At 39.1% G+C, this 25,520-nt stretch overlaps 2 pseudogenes; both read left to right on the top strand.

Annotated features, from left to right (window-relative positions):
• The first annotated feature begins 491 nt into the window (after nt 1–491).
• On the top strand, nt 492–6,859 carry LOC115506839 (annotated as a pseudogene).
• A 5,302-nt stretch (nt 6,860–12,161) lies between these two features.
• LOC116737889 lies at nt 12,162–24,743 on the top strand (annotated as a pseudogene).
• Nucleotides 24,744–25,520: the final 777 nt, after the last annotated feature.

Raw genomic sequence — 25,520 nt, 5'->3', positions numbered from 1 at the left:
CAGCTTTCCCCTAGGTAAAGCCATTGAGGGTCCTGTCCTGCCCCAGTAAGTGTGGGTCCTGCTCCAGGAGTGTCCTGGAGCTGCTTTCCTCTAAAGGCAGGGGCGCAGAAAGCAAGATAGGTAACGACTCTTTCTGAGCCCCAGATTTTCCCTCTATAAAATGGGGATGAGAATGCTTCACCCACAGGACCTTTGAGAAAGTTCAGTGATACACATGAGCAAGCCCATGGACCCATGGTTGCTGTGGGGTCATGAATGCCTTATGAATCCAGTCCACTTCTTATTCCTTTTCAACTTTGTTCTTAGGGGATACATGAAGAAAATATAAAAAGGCCCTATTGTGAAGCCCATTGAAACATACTGTTTTTTTTTTCCAACAATTATATGAATGTCATTATCTGTAACCTAGTACTTTGCATGGTGCCAAGCACATCATTACTCCATACATGATACTGATATCTAGGTCTCCCTCCCTGTACAGGTCCTCATGGATGTGGCCAACCTCCTATCAGGTGTTGGAAGGAGATTCTGAGGACCTGTGTCTTGAGGTCTGCTGTAGCTGCTACTCCAGATTCAAAGGCAGCAGTCCTCAGGAGTTCCTGACAGTTCACGTCCCTGTGAGATATGATGCCTGGCTCAAGTGAGGTCAGAGATCTAACAATAGCATGTTGTGAAATAGGTCCTTGAGGTTCACAAACTAGCCTAAAAGTAGAGAAGTTGTTTTGGTTTAATCATGCAAGAAGAGGTTTTAGGACGTGAAATTTTATTTCTTCAGAAGCTACATGCTCTATGTAGCCCATGAGGCCCATATTAAAGAAGTCCTTCTTTGTCTGAAAGCAACAGTTGTTCGGCCTGACAACAACTTGATCTTTAACATGCACTTGCAATTAATATGCATATATTTTTCCGACCATAAATAACGAGTCCTATGTTCTCTCAGAAGGATGTGAAATATGCAGTTAGTTAAAAGGATTGCTAGCAATTTGAGATCATGAAATGGATTCTTTACTGGTAAACATGGTTTTATCCATTCTATAAAGAAAAATATTAGGAAAGCCTGACATCATCTAAGTGTTAGTTAAAAATGTCAATTTCAAGAATTTAGAATTTTATAAAATAATAACTTACTGTGCATTTGCCCTGTTATCATGATACCCAGCAGCGTCCATGATAATTACCAGGTATTCTTAAAGATTATTATGATTATATTCTTATGACATCACATTTTCAGTTCTGTACTACCCACCACCCACTCCCTCTTCATGTCCTGTCCCCAGCAAACCGGTGATCTTTGTGTAAATAGGTTAGTTTTGATTCCCTATAATTTTATGTAGAAGTAATCATACAGTCGCATTTTATTTTCTTCTGGCTTCATTTATTCATTCAGTTATTTATGTATGTATTTATTTATGTATTTGTTTATTTATATTAAGGTATCTAAAGTATCTTTTATTTGACATGAATATATGAAACATTATTTATGAACACTTGGGAAACACTTTCCTTTTTTAATGTTTATTTTACTTTTGAGAGAGGGAGAGACAGAGCGTGAGCAGGGGAGGGGCAGAGAGAGGGAGACACAAAATCTGAGGCAGGCTCCAGGCTCTGAGCTGTCAGCACAGAGCCTGATGCAGGGCTCGATCCCACAAACCGTGAGATCATAACCTGAGGTGAAGTTGGACGCTTAACCAACTGAGCCACCCAGGCGCCCCTGGGGAAACACTTTCTTGAATATTTAATATCTACTATCTTGCAGAAGAAAATTCGTGTTTGAAAATCATTCAGACTACCAGTTCTTTGTAAATAACCAAATTATAAATTTTACATATAATGATATAGAAAAACATACGGAATTATCTTCAGATTTAGCATTTTTGTAAATATTTCAAAATTGAACATAACATATTGGAGCTAATGATTCCCCCAAAAAAGGACAATAAAAAACTTCCTGTTTTCTCCTGCTGTAAGGCAAAATTTTGTGCTTAGATGATGATAAATATCAAAACCTAGAAATGAGTTGTTTTTGTTTCCTACATACATATTTAACTGCAAGAATAGGAAGGCTAGTAGGACAATAATAATCATGAATATTTTTAATATCACATTTTTATATGTTTTTATTTAACACATAACTTTAGAGATAATATCTTGCATATATATGGGTTGATAAATATGTAAGTATTTGTCCTACATAATGAAGAATTTGATATCTTGTTTTATATGTGTTAAAGTATTACAGTATTGTGTATAAGATACTATTGATTTATTTGTTCATTTCTCCCCAAGTGGCTCTGCGAGATATTTCACAGATTTTTACAGATGACCCAATACACAGACAGACATATCTATATAGGGGCATCATTTTCATTTTCTACAGGATATTTTTTCCCGTGAAAAGACAGAATTTTAAGATACACAAAAAGCTTTTCTGCAAGCTAGATTATGAAACAATAACTGTAGTGTGATCCCAGCACTCTTTTTGAAATTTCATATGTGTATAAAAGAATGATAGCACATATTACATAGTTTCACATCCTTTTTATACCTACCTATATCTACATCACATGTTTATTAAATGTGAATTAGATACCTACTATGAGCCAAGCACAGTCCAAATTCACATCTATATCCACATCTTTCCTGTCTTGATATCTAGACTGGATATCTGGAAATGTCCACAGGCAGTAAAACCGATGTTAGTGCCCACCCCATAGGGTGGTGAAATATGACCTCAAATGGACTCCCTTCCAAGAAAGTTTAGCCCAAGCTTCATCCCGAGTCTTGCAAACCTGGCAAATAATGGAAACCAGGAAATAATGTGGTCGATCAGGAAGAGGTTCTACCTTGGGAAACTGAGGCAACTTGTTACCCACACCTCCATCCTCTTGAGGAGCTCAACGAGGCTATGACCTTCTCTGGAGGAGACCTCACTCCCAGATAATGAAGAATGAGTAACACTTATGCGTTTTCAGTCTTGGTTCTTGTACATTTTGTGTAGACTAGATGTTTTACTTTTCTCTTTAGTCTGCAGCCAGGTTGTGTGGTCGATTTTGGTATAGATTTTTTGTTTATCTTATCCCCTGGAAGGTGGTCCCTCTTATTTAACTCTATGAGGGGTCCATCTAAGGTGACATGAGTGTCTGCTTCATTTAAATCCTCGTGTCCCAGTTGTTGGAGCCCAGACCCACATAGAGTTCTCAAAGACAAGTGCAAGACCAGGATCCTGATCTCAACATTTAATTCTCCTGACTTAGTCACATGGTTTTCACAGATTTCTCACAAGATGGTCACCTCTCCAACTGTTTCTCTTATGCCTGACACCCCAATATGTTCCATCCCTTTTTTGTCTCTCTCCTGTCCACAGAAGTACATCCAGTGAAATTCTTCTTATAACCTGGTAATGCAGGATAATTTTTCAGCCATGGGTAAAACTCTAGAAGCAATTAGGGAAAGAGTGATGCATTTAATTTCATTTAAAAATTACGTGGCAATGGGGTGCCTGGTTGGTTCAGTCAGTTAAGTGTCTGACGTCACTTCAGGTCATGATCTCATGGTTGGTGAGTTCGAGGCCTGTTTTGGGCTCTCTGCTGTCAGCACAGAGCCCACTTCAGATCTTCCACATCCCTCTCTCTCTGCCCCTCCCTCTCTCTCTCTCTCAAAAATAAATAAACATTCAAAAAAAATTACATGGCAAAAGCAAAAAAATAATAAACAAAATATACGCAAAGTAAATTAAAAAGTAGAAAATATAATATTTTAGCCCTGCCTCCCTAAAACAGCTCTGAGACTTCTTAAATGACATTTTTGTTTATCTAAATCATTCAATCACACACTTATAAGCAGTTTTTAGTGTTCTGCCACAAATGGCTGACAGCCAAGCATGGCCTTGATTTTACATGTTCACCCTCCAAGGCCTAGCGCCTCTCTAAGAACCCTATGCTATCTCCCTGGGGTTCCATGTACTGATAATGTGCCCCTAATGTCTCTACAATGCAAATGAAATCCCCGAAGACAGAGACATTCTTTGTTCCATCAACCTTGGCAGAGTTCCATCCATTTCCCTGGTCCTCCTCTACAGAGTTTAATTACAGTTCTTTCTCATGTGGTGTCTTGAAGTGCAAATGTGTTTTGCTTTTGGCAAAAGGCCAGGGTTTGGATCACTGGGAGGAGGCAGTTCTGGTGTGGGGACCTGGCTGGGTATGGCACTTCCCATAGAAACTTGAGGTCAGGGTTCTTCAGAGGAACAGAATCAATAGGATGTTGTTATATTGGTGGCGATTTATTTTACAAAAGTGACTCTAACATTGCAGACCTGGCAGAATCTGAAGGGGAATGGGCAGGCAGGCTGAAGACTCAGCAAAGAGTTACAGTTGGAGTCTGAAGGCAGTCAGCTGGAGAATCATTGTTCTCCAACTGTTGATATTGTAGTTGAAGTTAAAGCCAGTATCCTGGCAGAAGTCTGAAAAGAGCAACCTACATTATATGGCATCTAGAAAGCCCTCAAAATGTTAGCTGCCTGTTTCAGCTTTGCTTTCTCCATTCTGTCAGTGTGCTGCCTCTGACGTGAACATCATAGCATGACTACCAGACAGAATACTGGGATACGGGACAGCAAGCAGTGATGAGCTCACACTTCCACAAATCCAGCGATTTAGTGTCACTGCTGTGAGCAGGAGGGATCTTTGGGATGGAGCTGGAGAGGAGGCATAGTGTCATTGCACAGCTTCCCATGACCTGAGTGGGGACAGGCAAGCACATGGTCACTCCTTTACCCTGAATTTCATGTGCTCTCCTTTTGTCTAACTTTACTCTCTATTGCACATCATGCCTGTTCCTCTGACTCTCCCTTCTAGTTACACAGGAGAGAAGAGTGTGGACTCTGGGCCCAAGAAACAGGAGTTGAAAGAGAAGAATAAGATGTGATGTTCAGTCTGGGGATATTTATTTTCTCTCACAATTGTTTCTCACTTCTAAACCCAAGTACTTTTGTTAGAAATAAAAAATGGAAAAGACAGGGAAGGAAAAAATCATTAGAGACCTTTCAAAGTCTAGTACTCATAGATAAGCACTGTTTCCATTTCAATATATATTTTTTTCGGCATTTTACTTTTCAGATGTAACTAATTGAGAACAAATGTAATATCCTAGTTATAGCTTTGTAAATTGCATTTTAGGTTAAGGATAAATATCATTGCCAAGGTCAGTCAATGCCATGCAATATAAATATAATAATAAAAATGGCAGTAGAAATGTTCATGGTTCATTGTGATGTGATATTAATGAGAGCAATTATCAATATTTATTGCTACTGTTCCCTTGCCCAATACTGATATGAAGGCTCAAGCTATACTTAGTTATTAATTTTCACCACAACTTATGAGAAAGAGCTTTTGTTGTCTGAATTTCAACATGGAGGAACTGAGGCACAGTGATAGCAAGGCTAGTAAGTTTCAGGGCTTGGATTTTAGAACAAGCTGTGTGTCTTCTAGGCAAACACATGTGATCAGTACATACCAATGGCGCTCATATCATAAGATGCAGTCTTACTGTTAATCACAGCAAAGCAACACATCAACAAAGAAAGAAACAGAACTAAGGTACTCTATTCGTTTATGGGGACTGCTGTAATAAAGTACCACAAATTAGTGGCTCAAAGCAACAGAAACTGATTCTCTCACAGTTCTGGGTGCTGAAATTCTAATTTTTATTAATGTTTATATATATATTTTTACATTTACTTACTCTTGGGAGAGAGAGACAGAGCACAAGTGGGGGAGGGACAGAGAGAGGGAGACACAGAATCTGAAGCAGGCTCCAGGCTCCGCGCTGTCAGCACAGAGCCTGACACGGGGCTCAAACTCACAAACTGTGAGATCATGACCTGAGCTGAAGTCGGATGCTTAACTGACTGAGCCACCCAGGAGCCCCTGGATGCTGAAATTCTAAAATCAAGGTGCCAGTAGTGTCTTGCACACTGAGACACTAGGGAGAATCCTCCTGGCCTCTTTCTAGACACTGGTGGTGACCATCAATCCTTGATGTGCCTTGCTTGTGGTGATGTCACTCCAGTCTCTGCCTCTGTCATCACATGCTCTCTCTGTGTGTCCCAATCTTTATGTCATTTTCACTTTCTTCTAATGTCATAATTCATATTGGATTAGTCTTCCCTAATGACCTCATCTTAACCTGATTACATATGCAAAGACCTTATTTCCGAATAAGGTTCCTTTCATAGGTACCTAGGGTTAGAAACTCAACATTCTTTTGAGAATGTAATAGGTATAATAATTTTTTTATTTAGCTAGCCAGAAAATATTCCTTCAACATCCCAAAGGATGGATATTTTAGAAAAAACTAAAAGGAAAGTGGTGTCTATTTCTGCTATGACTCATTCCACTATGCTCACAGATTTAATGAAAGGCAATTTAACTAATGTCTTTCCTATGATTCTTATTGATAAATGGGTCAACATTTTCAAGCTTTGTCACAAGCCAGGTTTTGTTTCCAGTGTTCCTCCCTTTTAAGCACATGCTACAGCAAGAAATTGAACTGCTCACATTAATGCATCTCAGGTGAGTTCTGCATCCTGGTATTTCCTCAGTGTCTTTGGACCTCAGAGCATTAACTCTGATTCTGGGCCATGAGAATGCTGTTGACCAATCATGAATGATGCAGGAGCAAGTGTCTGGAATCACCATGGCTGTGCCAGAAGATACCAACAAAACGTTTAAGACTGAGATGAAAGCTTTGGAGCTGACAGATCACCAGTGGGTATGAGATGATGTGAAAGAGGAGCCCATGGCCAAAGACCTCCACTTCAAAGCATGCTCACAAGGAATTACAGACCTCCATTGTATGAAGGCAAGGACATTAGGTATGTCAGAAACTCAGAGTAGTCCTTAGCTTTGTAACTTTCATGTGAGCTGGAGCCTCCCGGAATATAAAGGAAGATCCTTGAGCTGGCAGGTGCACAGAAAATATTGTTCTTGTCTGAGCTTGGATCCCATTTATGTTTGAAACCAGAGGGAGCACAAGAAGAGTGTGCTGGGTGAATTTCTCAGAAACAGTTAGTTTTGGAATGTTTTAACTTTTTTTCTGGTGTATCTAATAATGACAATTTGATAAAGGGGAAAAACCGAAGCTAGTGATAATATATAAAACTTAGAAAAACCTGAGACTGTGGAAAAACCAGAAGAGACTTAGCCAACCTCCTTTATTTCTTAATACTCTCCAATAAAAAGCAGTGACCCTGGCACATTCCTGTGTTCTCAAGTGCCTTTGAGGTCATGATAGGCAGTTTACATAATGCAAAATATTGACTTGGAGTTCAAAACATATCAAATCCATTGACAAATCAGTGGGGCTCTACTGCATATAGCTATTCTGTTGAAGAAATGACTTCATTTTCCAGTTATTCTGGATAAAGAGAGTTTACATACCTGAGTAAGAAGGGAGAGAGGACAATTTCTGGAGGATATAGTTAAGAGACTCAGGAATAATTCCAACAGGATATCTGTGTAAGAAGGGAAAGAGGACAATTGATGGAGGACATCATTAGGAGTCTCCCAGGAATAATTCCAACAGGATCAAGTGTCTCATGGAAGTGGCAGGATGGCTTTTACCTAAAATGAGGTGAATGTTATTTGTGTGTTGAATGCTATAATCAAGAACAACTCAACTCTGCAAATTGAGCCATCAAGCTTTTTCTTAAAAATGTGAATTGGCTCTGTGTGTGTGTTTCTATGTCATCTCCAGCTCTACCACATGTGATACACACTCACAGTGGATATTTTACTCTCACATAACACTAGAGCTGGAACTCTTATCTCAGATTTAGATATCATAAAACATGAGTTTTTAACATATCTTTGAAAAGTGGTGCACACAGAAGGATTGCTCCAGTTAAGTAAAAATCCAGAAAACTGGCCGATTCCATGAAGTGAAGCTCCCAACCTCTATCCTCTGTCAACTTTGTAAAGTCTCCTTGTCTGAGACTCTCATAGCTGCCATCCTGGATCTGACCATCAGATGACATCACGTTCATCTACATTTTTCTTGTTCTTTTTTAATTAAAAGGAATACACATTAAAAAGTAAAAAAAACAAATCATTAAATTGTTGGCTTACCATTTGATACCAATTATATAAATTATGTATGAAATTTCTTATGTAAAAGCAGTTACATTTATGGTTGACTCCCAATACATTGTGTTCATTCATGCATGTATCTCCTCCTTCATCACTGTCAGCTGATGTCAGTGTGGACTATAAAGTGTCCCTACTAGAGACTGGACTTTCACCGTCTAGTATCCCATCCTTGTATAGGCTGCCAAGGCCTTTTCCCACTCTCTGCAATCCCCTGTCCATGACACAGGACACAGCCACCCAGACCTTGCTCTGATAACCCATCTTGTCACCTACCCCTTGTTCTGCCCTGTAAGCCCTTTGCAAATAAGCCATTGACTGCTAAGGTGAGCCACTGCCACCTGGTGTTTCACTGTTAGCAGGCCCTGGAAATATGTTTCACAGTCTTTTTACAGCAGTTTTTCTCAGACAATATTACAAACATAAGTTCAAATCCAGGGCCTTAGGGAAGCTATTACTTTTTTACTCTTTTCACGTGCTTCTTGAGAGAGTTTGTGATGGTGGTACTTCAGTGTCATCTTGTGACAAGGCCTAAATTGCAGTGTAAACACTTCTGAACAGGAAAGTAGGAAGGAGGGGCTGTGACCCAAACGCACCATACAGAGCTTGCTGGAAGTCAGCGTGTATCAGTACTTCATTCCTTTTATCGCCAAATAATATACCCCATTTACAAAATCCACTTATTAGCTGGTGGAAATTTTTGTTTCCACTTTTGACTGTTATGAATGTGATGCTATATATACATTCATACACTGGTTTTTTATGTAGACATATGTTGCCATTTATTCTGGCTGTGTACCTTTGAAGTGGAATTTCTGAGGGCTATGGTAACTCTCTGTTGAACCTTTTGAAGAACTGCCAGACTGATTTCATGCCCTTGATAGTGTTGAGGAATGCAGGTGTTTTTTCTGTTATTTTTCTCCTCATTATACTGTGGTTTTGGATTTTGAGAAAGAATACCACAGTGTCCTTCTGGTCACCTCATATGTAGGAGGACATGATACCCAGGTGACATCACTGGGTCACTGCAGATGCTGACCCTCATCACAGAGTTAAGCTGGTGTGTGTCTAGTTTCTCCAGTGTAAAGTAAGGACCTTTCATTCACCTAATCTATTCTTTAGAAGTCACTAACTCAGCCTTATTATCGGGGGTGGGGGTAAAAATTACGGTTTACTTCACTGAGTCAGGGTATATATATATATATACATTATTTGAAACTGTTTGATAAAGACAGTTTATCTCTTGTCACCCAAGCTTTATTAAGTTGAACACATATTTGTATCAGTTTTGATTCATGTATACATATTTTGTAGATTATTTTTAATGGATCTTTCCCAAAAGAAAGTCTAGCATTATGATTTCCATGGTAAAGAGAAACTCTTCACTGCACACTCAGGAAAGTGCAAAAGAGTTCCTCCATGAGTCCACCATTAGATATCACCAGCATTGCATTTTATAAATGTGGTATATTAGACAATGTTTTTACACAATGTATTTAAACATGGCATAGGTTGAAACACTATAACTTCACACCATTTTATTTCATACTTTGTTTCCTTTAAAAAGAGGTAAAAATGAGAATGTATCAGATACTGAAGTCGTGATGGAAAATTACTGCTAATATGCACAAACTATTTTTGCAAAACCCTTTTCAGTGAAGCAAAAGTATGAGATATGTTGGAGAAAGTGTGCCCTTCATTTGAAAGCACATTTTCTAAAGCAGCCTTCTCATGATCTGACTCTGACTCTACGGAAGGTATTTTACAACTCCACCTTTTGTGTAACTGATTTCAGTGCTAAACAGTGAAATCCATACCCAAGCAATTGAATTCTGTTATGTCACAAGAAAATGTTTTCTTCTTGGGGAAATATTTGTCTCCATTTGAACGATTGCTTCAACATTCCTGATCTGCGCACGTGGCAAAGAGATGGTTGTAAAATTGGCCCTTGTACAACATCTATTCATGATAACAACAATCCTCAACAAAATAGGTTTAGAGGGAACATACCTCAACATAATAAAGTCCTTAAATGCAAACCCCACAGCTAACACTCCCTGGTCAAAATCTGAGTTTTACCCCTAAAGTCAGCAACATGACAAGGATGTCACTTGTATTCAGCATAGTACTAGAAGTCCTAGCCACAGAAATCAGACAAGAAAAAGGAAGAAAATGCATCCAAATTGGTAAAGAAGAGGTAACCTTTTCCTTATTTGCAGATGACATGATTCTATATTTAGAAAGTCCTAAAGACTCCACCAAAAACCTACTAGACCTGATAAATGAATTCAGTAAAGTCATAGGATAAAAAATCAATATACAAAAATCCATTGCTTTTTAATTTTTTATTTCTTAAATCCATTGCATTTTTAGACACTAATAATGAAGCAGCAGAAAAAGAAATTAAGAAAACAGCCCATTTATAATTGCACCAAAAGTTAAAAAAAATATAACCTAGGAATGAACTTAACAAAAGAGGTGAAAGTCTTGTACTTGAAAACTGTAATATATTGATGAAAGAAACTGAAGACAACACAAATGGAAATATATCCCATGCTCATGGATTGGAAGAACAAATATTGTTTAAAAATATGTATACTATCCAAAGCAATCTTCAGATTCAATGCAATGTATGTTAAAACACCAACAGATTTTTCACAGAACTAGAACAAAAAATTTTAAAATTTGTATGGATCCATGAAAGATCTTAAATAGCCAAAACAACCTTTAAAATGGCAAACAAGTGGGAAGTATCACAATTCTCAACTTCAAGTTCTACTACAAAGCTGTAGTAATCAAAACAGTATTGTACTTGCATAAAAATAGACACATAAATCAATGGATAGAATAGAGAGCCCAGAAATATGTACAGTCAATTAATCTTTGACAAAAGAAGCAAGAATGTGAAATGAAAAAAAGGTAGTCTTTTCAACAAATGGGGTTGGGAAAACTGGACACCAATATGGGAACGAATGAAACTGGATCACTTTCTTGATCTTTATTTGTGGAATGAATCCAATTTCTTACAGCACACCCAAAAATGAACTCAAAATGGATTAAGGACCTAAATGTGAGATTGTGTGTCCATTAAAACCTTAGAGCACAGATAGTAATTTCTACAACAATTGGCCATAACAAAATCTTTTTAGATATGTCTCCTGAGGCAATGGAAACAAAAGCAAACATAAACTATGGGACTATAGCAAAATAAAAAGCTTCTGCCCAGTGAAGGAAATAACAAACAAACTTAAATCTAAAGGATACCCTACTAAATGGGAGAAGATATTTGCAAATGACATATCTGATAAAGGGTTAGTATTTAAAACATATAAAGAACTGATACAACTCAATACCCAGAAAAACAAATAATCCAATTAAAAATGGGAAGAAGACATGAACAGACATTTCTCCAAAGTAGAGATACAGATGGAGAACAGACACATGAAAAGATGTTCATCATCACTTATCCTGAGATAGATGCAAATCAAAACCACAGGGAGATATCACCTTGTATCTGTCACAATGGCTAAAATCAAAAACACGAAAAACAAGTGTTGGCGAGGATCTGGAGGAAAGGGAAGAGTGGTGCACTGTTGGTGGGAATGGAAACTGGTGCCGCCACTGGGGAGACAGTATGGAGGTTCCTCAAAAAATTAAAATTAGAACTACATTACGATCCAGTAATCACACTACTGGGTATTTACCCAAAGAATACAAAAATACTAATTCGAAGGCATACATGACACCCCTATGTTTATAGCAGCATGATTTACAAGAGCCAAATTATGGAATCAGCCCCAGTGTCCATTAATAGATGAATGGATAAAGAAGATATATATACAGTGATATATTATTCTGACATAAAAAGGAATGAATCTTGTCATTTGCAACAACATGGATAGATCCAGAGTGAATAATCCCCCCAAACTCAATACAATACATTTTCAAACAGTTAAAGAGAGATCAACACCCAAGAACCTCATTGTTATTAAATTAACATTGTGCAATTGCGGGAAGATGGCGGCGTAGGAGGACGCTGGGCTCACTACGCATCCTGCTGATCACTTAGATTCCACCTACACCTGCCTAACTAACCCAGAAAACCGCCAGAAGACTAGCAGAATGGAGTCTCCGGAGCCAAGCACAGATGAGAGGCCCACGGAAGAGGGTAGGATGGGCAGAGAGGCGGTGCATGCTGCACGGACTGGCGGCATGGAGCCGGGGCGGAGGGGCAGCCTGCCAGCCAAGCAGAGCCCCCGAGTCTGGCTTGCAAAAGTGGAGGGGCCGGACGGACGGAGTGTGTTCTGACAGCAAACGCGACTTAGCATCTGGAAGGTCATAAGTTAACAGCTCTGCTCGGAAAGCAGGAAGGCTGGAGGACAAAGGGAGGGAGAGCTGCTGAGCCCCGGGATGACACAGCTCAGTTTGGCGGGGAAGAAAGGTGCTTGCCAGCGCCATCTCCCTCGCCCATCCCCCAGCCAAAATCCCAAAGGGAACCAGTTCCTGTGTAAGGGTTAAATTGTACTGTAGGGCTAAAGCTTAGCTTGAAAGATAACAACGTTGTTCTGACACTGAAGGTCAAAAGATAACAACCTTGCTTTTACTCTTGTAAATCATGCTTCATACTCTTGTGAATCAGGCTTTACCAATGAAGGAAACAAAAGCTCAAAAAAGAGCATCAGAGACAAGGTCAAGGAGATCCACTGGTTGCAACTTAGCGGCAGAAAGTCTAAAATAATCACCTCATTCAATAACTGTTTCTGACTCATCTGGCAACTGTTTCTAACTCATCTGGGAACTGTTTATCTGTTCTGTTCCCAGATAATGATAAAACGATGTGATCAGCTTTAAAATCTGTACCCCGGCTGTTCGGGGCCACACTCTTATCAAGAGTGTTGGTCCCGATCAGTCGACCTTGCGTCTCATTGTAATAAACTTTGTTGCAACTGTCACTGGTGCCCATAGCATTCTGTTTCAGGAGTTGCATGGATGCAACACCTGCCAGGGAACTTGCTCGCTCCCCGCAAACACCCAACGCTGTGCTTCTGCGGAGCCACCCCTCCGGCAGTGGGTCTGACTCCCTCCTGCTGCCACAGGGCCCCTCCTGAAGTGGATCACCTAAGGAGAAGTGAGCTAAGCCTGCCCCTCCTGCCCCTGTGCACCTTGCCTACCCACCCCAGCTAATACGCCAGATCCCCAGCACCATAAGCCTGGCAGTGTGCAAGTAACCCAGACCGGCCACGCCACCCCACAGTGAATCCCGCCCCTAGGAGAGGGGAAGAGAAGGCACACACCAGTCTGACTGTGGCCCCAGCGGTGGGCTGGGGGCAGACATCAGGACTGACTGCGGCCCCGCCCACCAACTCCAGTTATACACCACAGCACAGGGGAAGTGCCCTGCAGGTCCTCACCACACCAGGGACTATCCAAAATGACCAAGCGGAAGAATTCCCCTCAGAAGAATCTCCAGGAAATAACAACAGCTAATGAGCTGATCAAAAAGGATTTAAATAATGTAACAGAAAGTGAATTTAGAATAATAGTCATAAAATTAATCGCTGGGCTGGAAAACAGTATAGAGGACAGCAGAGAATCTCTTGCTACAGAGATCAAGGGACTAAGGAACAGTCACGAGGAGCTGAAAAACGCTTTAAACGAAATGCAAAACAAAATGGAAACGACGACGGCTCGGATTGAAGAGGCAGAGGAGAGAATAGGTGAACTAGAAGATAAAGTTATGGAAAAAGAGGAAGCTGAGAAAAAGAGAGATAAAAAAATCCAGGAGTATGAGGGGAAAATTAGAGAACTAAGTGATACACTAAAAAGAAATAATATATGCATAATTGTTATCCCAGAGGAGGAAGAGAGAGGGAAAGGTGCCGAAGGGGTACTTGAAGAAATAATAGCTGAGAACTTGCCCGAACTGGGGAAGGAAAAAGGCATTGAAATCCAAGAGGCACAGAGAACTCCCTTCAGACGTAACTTGAATCGATCTTCTGCAAGACATATCATACTGAACCTGGCAAAATACAAGGATAAAGAGAAAATTCTGAAAGCAGCAAGGGATAAACGTGCCTTCACATATAAAGGGAGACCTATAAGACTCGTGACTGATCTCTTTTTCGAAACTTGGCAGGCCAGAAAGGATTGGCACGAGATCTTTAATGTGCTGAACAGAAAAAATATGCAGCCGAGAATCCTTTATCCAGCAAGTGTGTCATTTAGAATAGAAGGAGAGATAAAGGTCTTCCCAAACAAACAAAAACTGAAGGAATTTGTCACCACTAAACCAGCCCTACAAGAGATCCTAAGGGGGATCCTGTGAGACAAAATACCAGAGACATCACTACAAGCATAAATCTTACAGACATCACAATGACTCTAAACCCGTATCTTTCTATAATAACACTGAATGTAAACGGATTAAATGCGCCAACCAAAAGACATAGGGTATCAAAATGGATAAAAAAACAAGACCTATCTATTTGCTGTCTACAAGAGACTCATTTTAGATCTGAGGACACCTTTAGATTGAGAGTGAGGGGATGGAGAAATATTTATCATGCTACTGGAAGCCAAAAGAAAGCTGGAGTAGCCATACTTATATCAGACAAACCAGACTTTAAATTAAAGGCTGTAACAAGAGAGGAAGAAGGGCATTATATAATTACAGGGCCTATCCACCAGGAAGAGCTAACAATTATAAATGTCTATGCGCCGAATACCGGAGCCCCCAAATATATAAAACAATTACTCATAAACATAAGCAACCTTATTGAGAAGAATGTGGTAATTGCAGGGGACTTTACACTCCACTTACAGAAATGGATAGATCATCTAGACACATGGGCAATAAAGAAACAAGGGCCCTGAATGGCACATTGGATCAGATGGGCTTGAGAGATATATTTAGACCTCTGCATCCCAAAGCAACAGAATATACTTTCTTCTCTAGTGCACATGGAACATTCTCCAAGATAGATCATATACTGGGTCACAAAACAGCCCTTCATAAGTTTACAAGAATTGAAATTATACCATGCATACTTTCAGACCACAATGCTATGAAGCTTGAAATCAACCACAGGAAAAAGTCTGGAAAACTTCCAAAAGCATGAAGGTTAAAGAACACCCTACTAAAGAATGAATGGGTCAGCCAGGCAATTAGAGAAGAAATTAAAAAATATATGGAAACAAACGAAAATGAAAATACAACAATCCAAACAGTTTGGGATGCAGCGAATGCAGTCCTGTGTGGAAAATACATCGCAATCCAGGCCTATCTCAAGAAACAAGAAAAATCCCAAATACAAAATCTAACAGCACACCTAAAGGAAATAGAAGCAGAACAGCAAAAGCAGCCTAAACCCAGCAGAAGAAGAGAAATAATAAAGATCAGAGCAGAAATAAACAATATAGAATCTAAAAAAAACTGTAGAGCAGATCAACGAAACCAAGAGTTGTTTTTTTGAAAAAATAAACAAAATTGACAAACCTCTAGCCAGGCTTCTCAAAAAGAAAAGGGAGATGACCCAAATAGATAAAATCATGAATGAAAATGGAAGTATCACAACCAATCCCTCAGAGACCAAACAATTATCAGGGAATACTATGAAAAATTATATGCCAACAAATTGGACAACCTAGAAGAAATGGACAAATTCCTAAACACCCACACTCTTCCAAAACTCAATCAGGAGGAAATAGAAAGCTTGAACAGACCCATAACCAGCGAAGAAATTGAATCAGTCATCAAAAATCCCCCAACAAATAAGAGTCCAGGACCAGATGGCTTCCCAGGGGACTTCTACCAGACGTTTAAAGCAGAGATAATACCTATCCTTCTCAAGCTATTCCAAGAAATAGAAAGAGAAGGAAAACTTCCAGACTCATTCTAGGAAGCCAGTATTACTTTGATTCCTAAACCAGACAGAGACCCAGTAAAAAAAAAGAACTACAGGCCAATATCCCTGATGAATATGGATGCAAAAATTCTCAATAAGATACTAGCAAATCGAATTCAACAGCATATAAAAAGAATTATTCACCATGATCAAGTGAGATTCATTCCTGGCATGCAGGGCTAGTTCAACATTCGCCAATCAATCAACGTGATACATCACATTAATAAAAGAAAAGAGAAGAACCATATGATCCTGTCAATCAATGCAGAAAAGGCCTTTGACAAAATCCAGCACCCTTTCTTAATAAAAACCCTTGAGAAAGTCGGGATAGAAGGAACATACTTAAACTTCATCAAAGCCATTTATGAAAAGCCCACAGCTAACATCATCCTCAATGGGGAAAAACTGAGAGCTTTTTCCCTGAGGTCAGGAACACGACAGGGATGCCCACTCTCACCGCTGCTGTTTAACATAGTGCTGGAAGTTCTAGCATCAGCAATCAGACAACAAAAGGAAACCAAAGGCATCAAAATTGGCAAAGATGAAGTCAAGCTTTCGCTTTTTGCAGATGACATGATATTATACATGGAAAATCCGATAGACTCCACCAAAAGTCTGCTAGAACTGATACATGAATTCAGCAAAGTTGCAGGATACAAAATCAATGTACAGAAATCAGTTGCATTCTTATACACTAACAATGAAGCAACAGAAAGACAAATAAAGAAACTGATCCCATTCACAATTGCACCAAGAAGCATAAAATACCTAGGAATAAATCTAACCAAAGATGTAAAGGATCTGTATGCTGAAAACTATAGAAAGCTTATGAAGGTAATTGAAGAAGATTTAAAGAAATGGAAAGACATTCCCTGCTCATGGATTGGAAAAATAAATATTGTCAAAATGTCAATACTACCCAAAGCTATCTACACATTCAATGCAATCCCAATCAAAATTGCACCAGCATTCTTCTCGAAACTAGAACAAGCAATCCTAAAATTCATATGGAACCACAAAAGGCCCCGAATAGCCAAAGGAATTTTGAAGAAGAAGACCAAAGCAGGAGGCATCACAATCCCAGACTTTAGCCTCGACTACAAAGCTGTCATCATCAAGACAGCATGGTATTGGCACAAAAACAGACACACAGACCAATGGAATAGAATAGACACCCCAGAACTAGACCCACAAACATATGGCCAACTCATCTTTGGCAAAGCAGGAAAGAACATCCAATGGAAAAAAGACAGTCTCTTTAACAAATGGTGCTGGGAGAACTGGACAGCAACATGCAGAAGGTTGAACCTAGACCACTTTCTCACACCATTCACAAAAATAAACTCAAAATGGATAAAGGACCTGAATGTGAGACAAGAAACCATCAAAACCCTAGAGGAGAAAGCAGGAAAAGACCTCTCTGACCTCAGCCGTAGCAATCTCTTACTCGACACATCCCCAATGGCAAGGGAGTTAAAAGCAAAAGTGAATTACTGGGACCTTATGAAGATAAAAAGCTTCTGCACAGCAAAGGAAACAACCAACAAAACTAAAAGGCAACCAACGGAATGGGAAAAGATATTTGCAAATGACATATCGGACAAAGGGCTAGTATCCAAAATCTATAAAGAGCTCACCAAACTCCACACCCGTAAAACAAATAACCCAGTGAAGAAATGGGCAGAAAACATGAATAGACACTTCTCTAAAGAAGACATCCAGATGGGCAACAGGCACATGAAAAGATGCTCAACGTCGCTCCTTATCAAGGAAATACAAATCAAAACCACACTCAGATATCACCTCACGCCAGTCAGAGTGGCCAAAATGAACAAATCAGGCGACTATAGATGCTGGCGAGGATGTGGAGAAACAGGAACCCTCTTGCGCTGTTGGTGGGAATGAAAATTGGTGCAGCCGCTCTGGAAAACAGTGTGGAGGTTCCTCAAAAAATTAAAAATAGACCTACCCTATGACCCAGCAATAGCACTGTTAGGAATTTACCCAAGGGATACAGGAGTACTGATGCATAGGGGCACTTGTACCCCAATGTTTATAGCAGCACTCTCAACAATAGCCCAATTATGGAAAGAGCCTAAATGTCCATCAACTGATGAATGGATAAAGAAGATGTGGTTTATATACACGATGGAGTACTACGTGGCAATGAGAAAGAATGAAATATGGCCCTTTGTAGCAACGTGGATGGAACTGGAGAGTGTGATGCTAAGTGAAATAAGCCATACAGAGAAAGACAGATACCATATGGTTTCACTCTTCTGTGGATCCTGAGAAACTTAACAGAAACCCATGTGGGAGGGGAAGGAAAAAATAGGTTAGAGTGGGAGAGAGCCAAAGCATAAGAGACTCTTAAAAACTGAGAACAAACTGAGGGTTGATGGGGGTGGGAGGGAGGGGAGGGTGACTGATGGGTATTGAGGAGGGCACCTTTTGAGATGAGCACTGGGTGTTGTATGGAAACCAATTTGGCAATAAACTTCATATATTGAAAAAAAAATAAAATAAAAGAGATGTCATAGCAGATCAAATACCAAGACCCCACTATATGTTGCCTACAGGAAACCCACTTTAAATATAAAGATACATATAGAGTAAAAGAAAAGGCATTGAGAAAGATAAATTAAAGTAACACTAATCAAAAGAAAGTTGGAGTAGTTATATTAATCTCAAACAGAGAAGACTTTCAAGTAAGGAAATTTATCAAGGTTAAAAGGGGTATTGCATAATGATAAAGGGTCATTTCCCCAAGAATATATAACAATCTCTGTATGTATTTGCCTGACAAAACAACATCGAATAACTTGAGACAGCAAATGATAGAACTGTAAGGAGAAATAGATGAAACACCACGCTATAGATTGAATGTTTGTGTGCCTCCAAAATTCATATGTTGAAACTAATCCCCAATGTGATGGTATTTGGCGATGAAGTCTTTGGGACGTGATTAGGTCATGGAGGATTAAGTGTCCTTATCAAAGATGTCTCTACACCACCAGTCCCACATTGTAAGTGGAGGAAGACAAGGTCCATCAATTAGCAACTACTGAACTCTGACCTCTGTCTTGGCCATTAACCCACTGAAAATACAATCCATTAGTGGGTTGTAAAATCAATTTTGTAGACATTACCATTACTTTTATTAGCCAGCCAAAGGATGGTTTAAAGATAAATGGAACAAAATATATGCAGGGTAGGAGGTATTATTTATTGGTTTCATCTATAAACATATATGTTAGCACTAAGATGTAAAATGCATTTTTGTGAATTCTGGTCTAAAAAAAAAACCTAACAGAAAAACTAATCTACAGTAGCTAATAATAGTTTCTGCTATAGACCATTAAAATTACACACTGAAAAAACAATCTATTGGGGCGACTGGGTGGCTCAGTCGGTTGAGCGCCCAAATTGGGCTCGGGTCATGATCTCGCGGTTGACCAGTTCGAGCCCCACGTCAGGCTGTGTGCTGACAGCTCAGAGCCTGGAGCCTGCTTTGGATTCTCTCTCTCTCTCTCTCTCTCTCTCTCTGCCCCTCCCCCGCTCGTGCTCTGTCTCTCTCTGTTTCAAAAATAAACATTTAAAAAATTTAAAAAAAACAATCTATAAAATTATTCTTTAAGTAGGAGATTTACATACATATCAGCCATTATATAAACAAGAAAATTACATCTAAAGTCATATGTTACTTGAAATACCTATAACATACCTTCCTGCAGTGAAAAATATTCATGTGATTATTTTCCTACTAGACTTCCTACTCTTGCAGTTAAATATATATGTAGGGAACAAAAACAACCCGTGTCCTTTGGCTATTATGAACATCAAAGCACAAAATTTCATTTTACAAAAGGAAAATAATACTAATGGTTTTATCGTTCCTTTTGAGGATGGTGTATTGACCCCAAGTTGTTATATACATCTAATAAATACTGTAATTCTAAATCTGAAGCTAAATCTGTATATTTCTCTACTTCAGTGTATATGAAATGGATAATATGGTGATTCACAAAAGCATTAGTAATGTACATGATTCCCAAACACAAGTCTTCTTCTAGCAGATATAAGGTTTAGATATACAAGAAAGTGTTTCTCAAGTATTCATAAATAATGTTTCATATATTCATTTCAAATAAAACGCAATTTAGATCTATAAGTAAATAAGTGAATGTTACAAGCCAGATGAAAATATAATTCAACCTGTATAATTCCACTTATGTAAAACTATAGGAAATCAAAGCTAATGAATTGGCAAGTGATCAGTGGTTGTTTGGAACAGGACATTAAGAGGGAGTGAATCATGGGCGACTAGAGACCTAAAATGTGATATCCAGAAAATATAATGCTAATGATATATAACTATCAAGTAACAGATGATTTCAGCTAACACTTGCAAAAATTTAGGCTCTTGAAATTTTTCATCATAAAATAAATTTACTATGGTTATAAGGAAAGAATCCATGTTACATAAGAACTCTTCTAAGTCATAGTTCCCCATCTTTCTGAGAGAAAACGTAGGATTCTTTAATTGCTATTTATGCAGTCACAAAAATATATGTGTATTTATTTCAAATACATGTGAAAGATCAAGTTCTTATCAAGTGGAGACATTCATTGCTTTCAGACAAAAGAGAACTTCTTGGGGCGCCCGGGTGGCTCAGTCAGTTAAGTGTCCAACTCTTGATTTCAGCTCAGGTCATGATCTCAAGGTTCACGAGATTGAGCCCCACATGCTGACAGCATGGAGACTGGTTGGGGTTCTTTCTCTCCCCCTCTCTCTCTGCCCCTCCTCCACTCGTGCTCTCTCTCCAAACAAACAAACAACCTTAAAAAAAAAACTTGTTTAAAAAAAAGAGAACTTCTCTAGGATCGGACTCAGGGCTACTACACAACATGTAGCTGCTGATAAAATGAAAGTCCACCTGCTAAACCTTTTTCCCACAATGAGATCAAAAGAACTTCCCTACTTATAGGCTAGTATGTGAAACTCACAGGAACTATTCCAAAACATGCTTATGTACAGCTCTATGAACTTCCTTGTGCAAGGGATCATATCCCACTAGGAATATGAAGTGTTGGGGAATCCTGAGGACTGCTGCCCTTAAATCTGGAGTAGAAGCTTCAGGAGCCATCAAGACACAGATCCCAAGAATCTGCCTGCTTTAGGCACCTGACAGGAGATCTCCCATATGAAGAATGAAACAAGGAGAAATAGATCCACCAATCATTATGTTTTACTGAAGTAACTATGTGCCCCCACCAAGTCAGGCCCATGACTACTGATAATAATACTGATACAATTAAGACCTGGTCATAACAACCACATGTTATAATGGGCTACTCACCAGGGCCTTTTTCTTTATTTTTCCTTTTTGATTTCCCAATAACAAACTTGAAAATGAACAAGAAGTAGCCTCAATTCACACATTCATAATCCTGCAATAACCACAGGGCCAGAGGCTTGCTTCTGTATATCACTGTTCTCAGTGATCCTGTGGGTGAAACATTCTTGTGCCCATTTTGCCAAGTGGGAAGCTGGGATTCAGAGACAGCCATTACCTGCCTTACCTCCCACGCCCACACCTTTATAAAAGGGCAACTCCAGGAGATTTGTGGGGCTCTCTGGAGCTTTGTGGAACCCCATGTGTATTCTCTTTCATAGCTTTTAACATAGACACATTCACTTTCTCACTTTATATGCTGTAGAGAGCACTAACAGAATCATCAGATAATATGTTCAGTCACTTTTTTTCCCCTTCAATCAGCTGTGTTCAGTCTTAGAGTTCCCAGGCTCCAGCTAGACCAAAACAGTGCCTCACTGTCTCCTTAACATGAAATATCTTCCTTTTGTCCAGGTGTAATTTCCTGGCTTTTATTCACATTGTAATTCACCTAGGACTATACATCCGGAATATAATCTGGGCCATCCTGGTCAGAGATGACAGTGATTGCAGGGGGTTCATTTTCCTGTGTCCAGACTAACACCTAAATCCTTAGGTTGGTTTAGGGATGAACTTGAGTTGATTTGTATCACAAGTGCTAGACTCGCCTATATTTTCCTTTCCTTTTACTGTTTTAGTTGTACAAGGAAGCTTCTTCAGACATGCTTCAATTCACATGTGTTGGTTTCCCAGGGCCCTGAACTTGAAGGAGCCTATGAATAAACTTCCCCTTCAATACCGCTGTTGAAGCATCTCCCTGCTGGAACATGTGGAGCTGAGTGCTAGGCAGTCTCATGCACCCTCCTCCTATTCCCTCCTCTGTGGGTTCCCTGCTTGGTTAAGTGACCTGTGAGCCTTCTTTCAGTTTAAGGGGCTTTATTTGGAGAGAACAAGAGAAGCATGTTGTGTGATTTCCTCTCATGACCTTCACTAAATCCTTGGGAGTGGAGGCATCATAAAACTGCAGAATGTATGGTTTGAGAGACAGACTTGTCCATCCATTGGCATCTGTTTTGTCCCTGAAGCCACATTTGAGACTGTCATGTGGTAGTTTCAGAACTTAATGTTGTGACCACGTCATTACCTAATTCCTTAGCTTTAGGGATATCCTACATCTGACTCAGACTCACATTCCTATGGGAACAGCTGGGAAGATTTTTTTTTTACTCATTATTTCTCACGTCTAAACCCAGGTGCTTTTGTTGTCAGTAAAAATTGAAAAGACAGGAAGGAAAAATCATTCAAAATCTTTAAAGTCTATTAGTCATAGATAAGCACTGTTTTCATTTTAATATATATTTTTGTCAGAAAATTTCCTATGCAAATGTAACTGTATTTGAGAAGAGAAAGGAGATAATATTCTACTTACAGCTTCACAAACTGGTTTTTATGACAAACATCATATTATGATGGTCACTGAATGCCACACAATATGCATTCACAAAACGATAAACATGGCAGTGGAAACTTTAATGGTCCATTGTGATATGGTATTAATGATAAAAATGATTAATATTATTGTCATTCACTTGCCCCATACTGTTGTACATACTAAACCTACATTTACTCATTAATTCTCAGAAGAACCTATGAGAAAGAGCTATTGTTTCCCGACATTAAATATCAGGGAACTGATCCACAGAAAGGGCAGGTCTAGCAAGTTTCAAGGCTTAGATTTGAACACAGCCTGTGTGGCTCCTGAGCAAATACATCTAACCAGTATATTCTACTGCTGCTTATATCATAAGATATGGCCTTATTGTTAATCACAGCAGATTAACAAATCCAGAAAGAAAAATAAAAACCTAAGGAATTGTATCGGTTTCCATGGGCTTCTATAGTAAACACCACAACCTGGTGATTTAAAACAATAAAAACCTGGGGCGCCTGGGTGGCGCAGTCGGTTAAGCGTCCGACTTCAGCCAGGTCACGATCTCGCGGTCCGTGAGTTCGAGCCCCGCGTCGGGCTCTGGGCTGATGGCTCAGAGCCTGGAGCCTGTTTCCGATTCTGTGTCTCCCTCTCTCTCTGCCCCTCCCCCGTTCATGCTCTGTCTCTCTCTGTCCCAAAAATAAATAAAAAACGTTGAAAAAAAATTAAAAAAAAAATAAAACAATAAAAACCTGAGTTTCTGAAAATTCAGAATGATTAAGGTTGAAAATTAAGGTGATGGTAGGGCCTTGCACAACTCTGAGGATGGAATTTTCAAAATACTAAAAAAAGGTAAAAAGATAGTTCCCGCTTCTCCTCTTATTTATCCCACTATGCTCACACACAATGAAAGGTAATGTAACAAATGCCATTCCTATGATTCCTTTATTTATTATTTTTCTATTCTTTGAAGTATAATTAACATACGATATTATATTAGTTTTAGGCATGCAACATATTGATTTGAGAATTCTACACATTACCAAAGCTCACCACAGTAAGTGTACTCATCACGTGTTACCACACAACGTTACTACAATATTATTGTCTATATACCCCATGGTGCACTTTTCATTTCTGTGACTTATTTATTTTATGACTTGTAGTTTGTACCTTGTAACCCCCTTTATCTATTTTGCCGATCCCCCCACCCACCACCTTTCTGGTGACCACCAATTTGTTCCTGTATTTAAGTGTCTGGCTTTTGTTTGTTTCCTTGTTTCATAGATTGTTTTGTTTTTTAGATTCCACATATAAGTGAAATCATATGATACTTGCCTTTCTCTGTCTTAGCATAATTTCACTTAGCATAATTCTCTCTAGGTCCATTCATGTTGTCAAATGGCAAGATCTCATTATTGTTCATGACTGAGTAATATTTCATTGTGTATATACACAGCCTACTTTTACTCCATATGATGCCTATCGGTAAATGGATCAACTTGTCATTTCAGGCTTTGTCACCAGCAAGATGCTATTTCCACTGATCCTCCCTTTTCATCCTAATTGACAGCAAGGAATCGAGCTACTCACATTAGATGCATTCTGGGTGAGTTCTGCATTCTGATATTTCCATACTGTCCTTGGGCTTCAATGCATAGATTATTCTACTACCCAATCACAAATGATTCAGGAACAGATTACTGGAGCTCCCATGATCATGCTCACAGACACCAATGGAGCTTTCAAGACTGAGAGAGAAGCTTTGGAGCTGACCTATCACAACTGGGCACTAGATGATGTCAAAGAGGAGCTCATGGCTAAAGACCCCCACTTTGATATGTTCAGAAAAAAATTACCTATATGTTGAAAACCAATGAGGAATTAGTTGTCAGTACTTGGAGTACCCTTAACTTTGTAAATTTTGTGTAAGCTGGAGCCTTCCAGAATAAAATCTAGGAAGAATGAGCTTGCAGGTGTACATCAAGAATTATTCTTATCTCAGCTGGGATCCCCTGTATGTTGAAACCAGAGGAGTGTGTCCTGGGTGACTTACCTGGAAATAGCTATTTTGGAAATGTGTTAAATTTCTTTTTCTGGTGTCTATAGTAATGAAAAGCAGAGAAAGGGAGAAAATTGAAGCTACTGATATGAAAAACTTAGCAAGAACTCAGTCTGTGGAAAAAACATTGTCAATTATACCTAATTATTAGGTGCAGTCAGCCTCACTTCTAACCACAGTAAACTCTTATTTGCTTAGAATACAAACACCCTGCATTTTACCTTTAACTTTTTGTTGGTGTTTTTATAACTTTCTTTAAACAAATGATACATGTTCAATATGGAAAATGTATCAACTATGGATGACCATAATAAAACTCCCTCTATTATACATTTTGACCTGGCAGAATGACAAAGAGAACAAATGTGTCAAAACATCATTCAAATAAACCCTTTCCAAAAAGAAGAAGAAAGTTAACGCAAATAAATAAAATCAGAAATGAATGATGAGGAAAAAAACAGTCACCATAGAAAGAAAGCATTAGAAGAGAATAGTGTGAAAGATTATATGCCAACAAATTGAACAACCTAGAATAAATGGATAAATTCTTGGGAACATACAATCTTCCAAAACTGAATCAGGAAA

Source organism: Lynx canadensis, chromosome X (assembly GCF_007474595.2).
Source record: "Lynx canadensis isolate LIC74 chromosome X, mLynCan4.pri.v2, whole genome shotgun sequence".
NCBI lineage: Eukaryota > Metazoa > Chordata > Mammalia > Carnivora > Felidae > Lynx > Lynx canadensis.
Note: the sequence above shows the minus strand (reverse complement) of the source record. Positions and strands in the feature narration are given on the sequence as shown.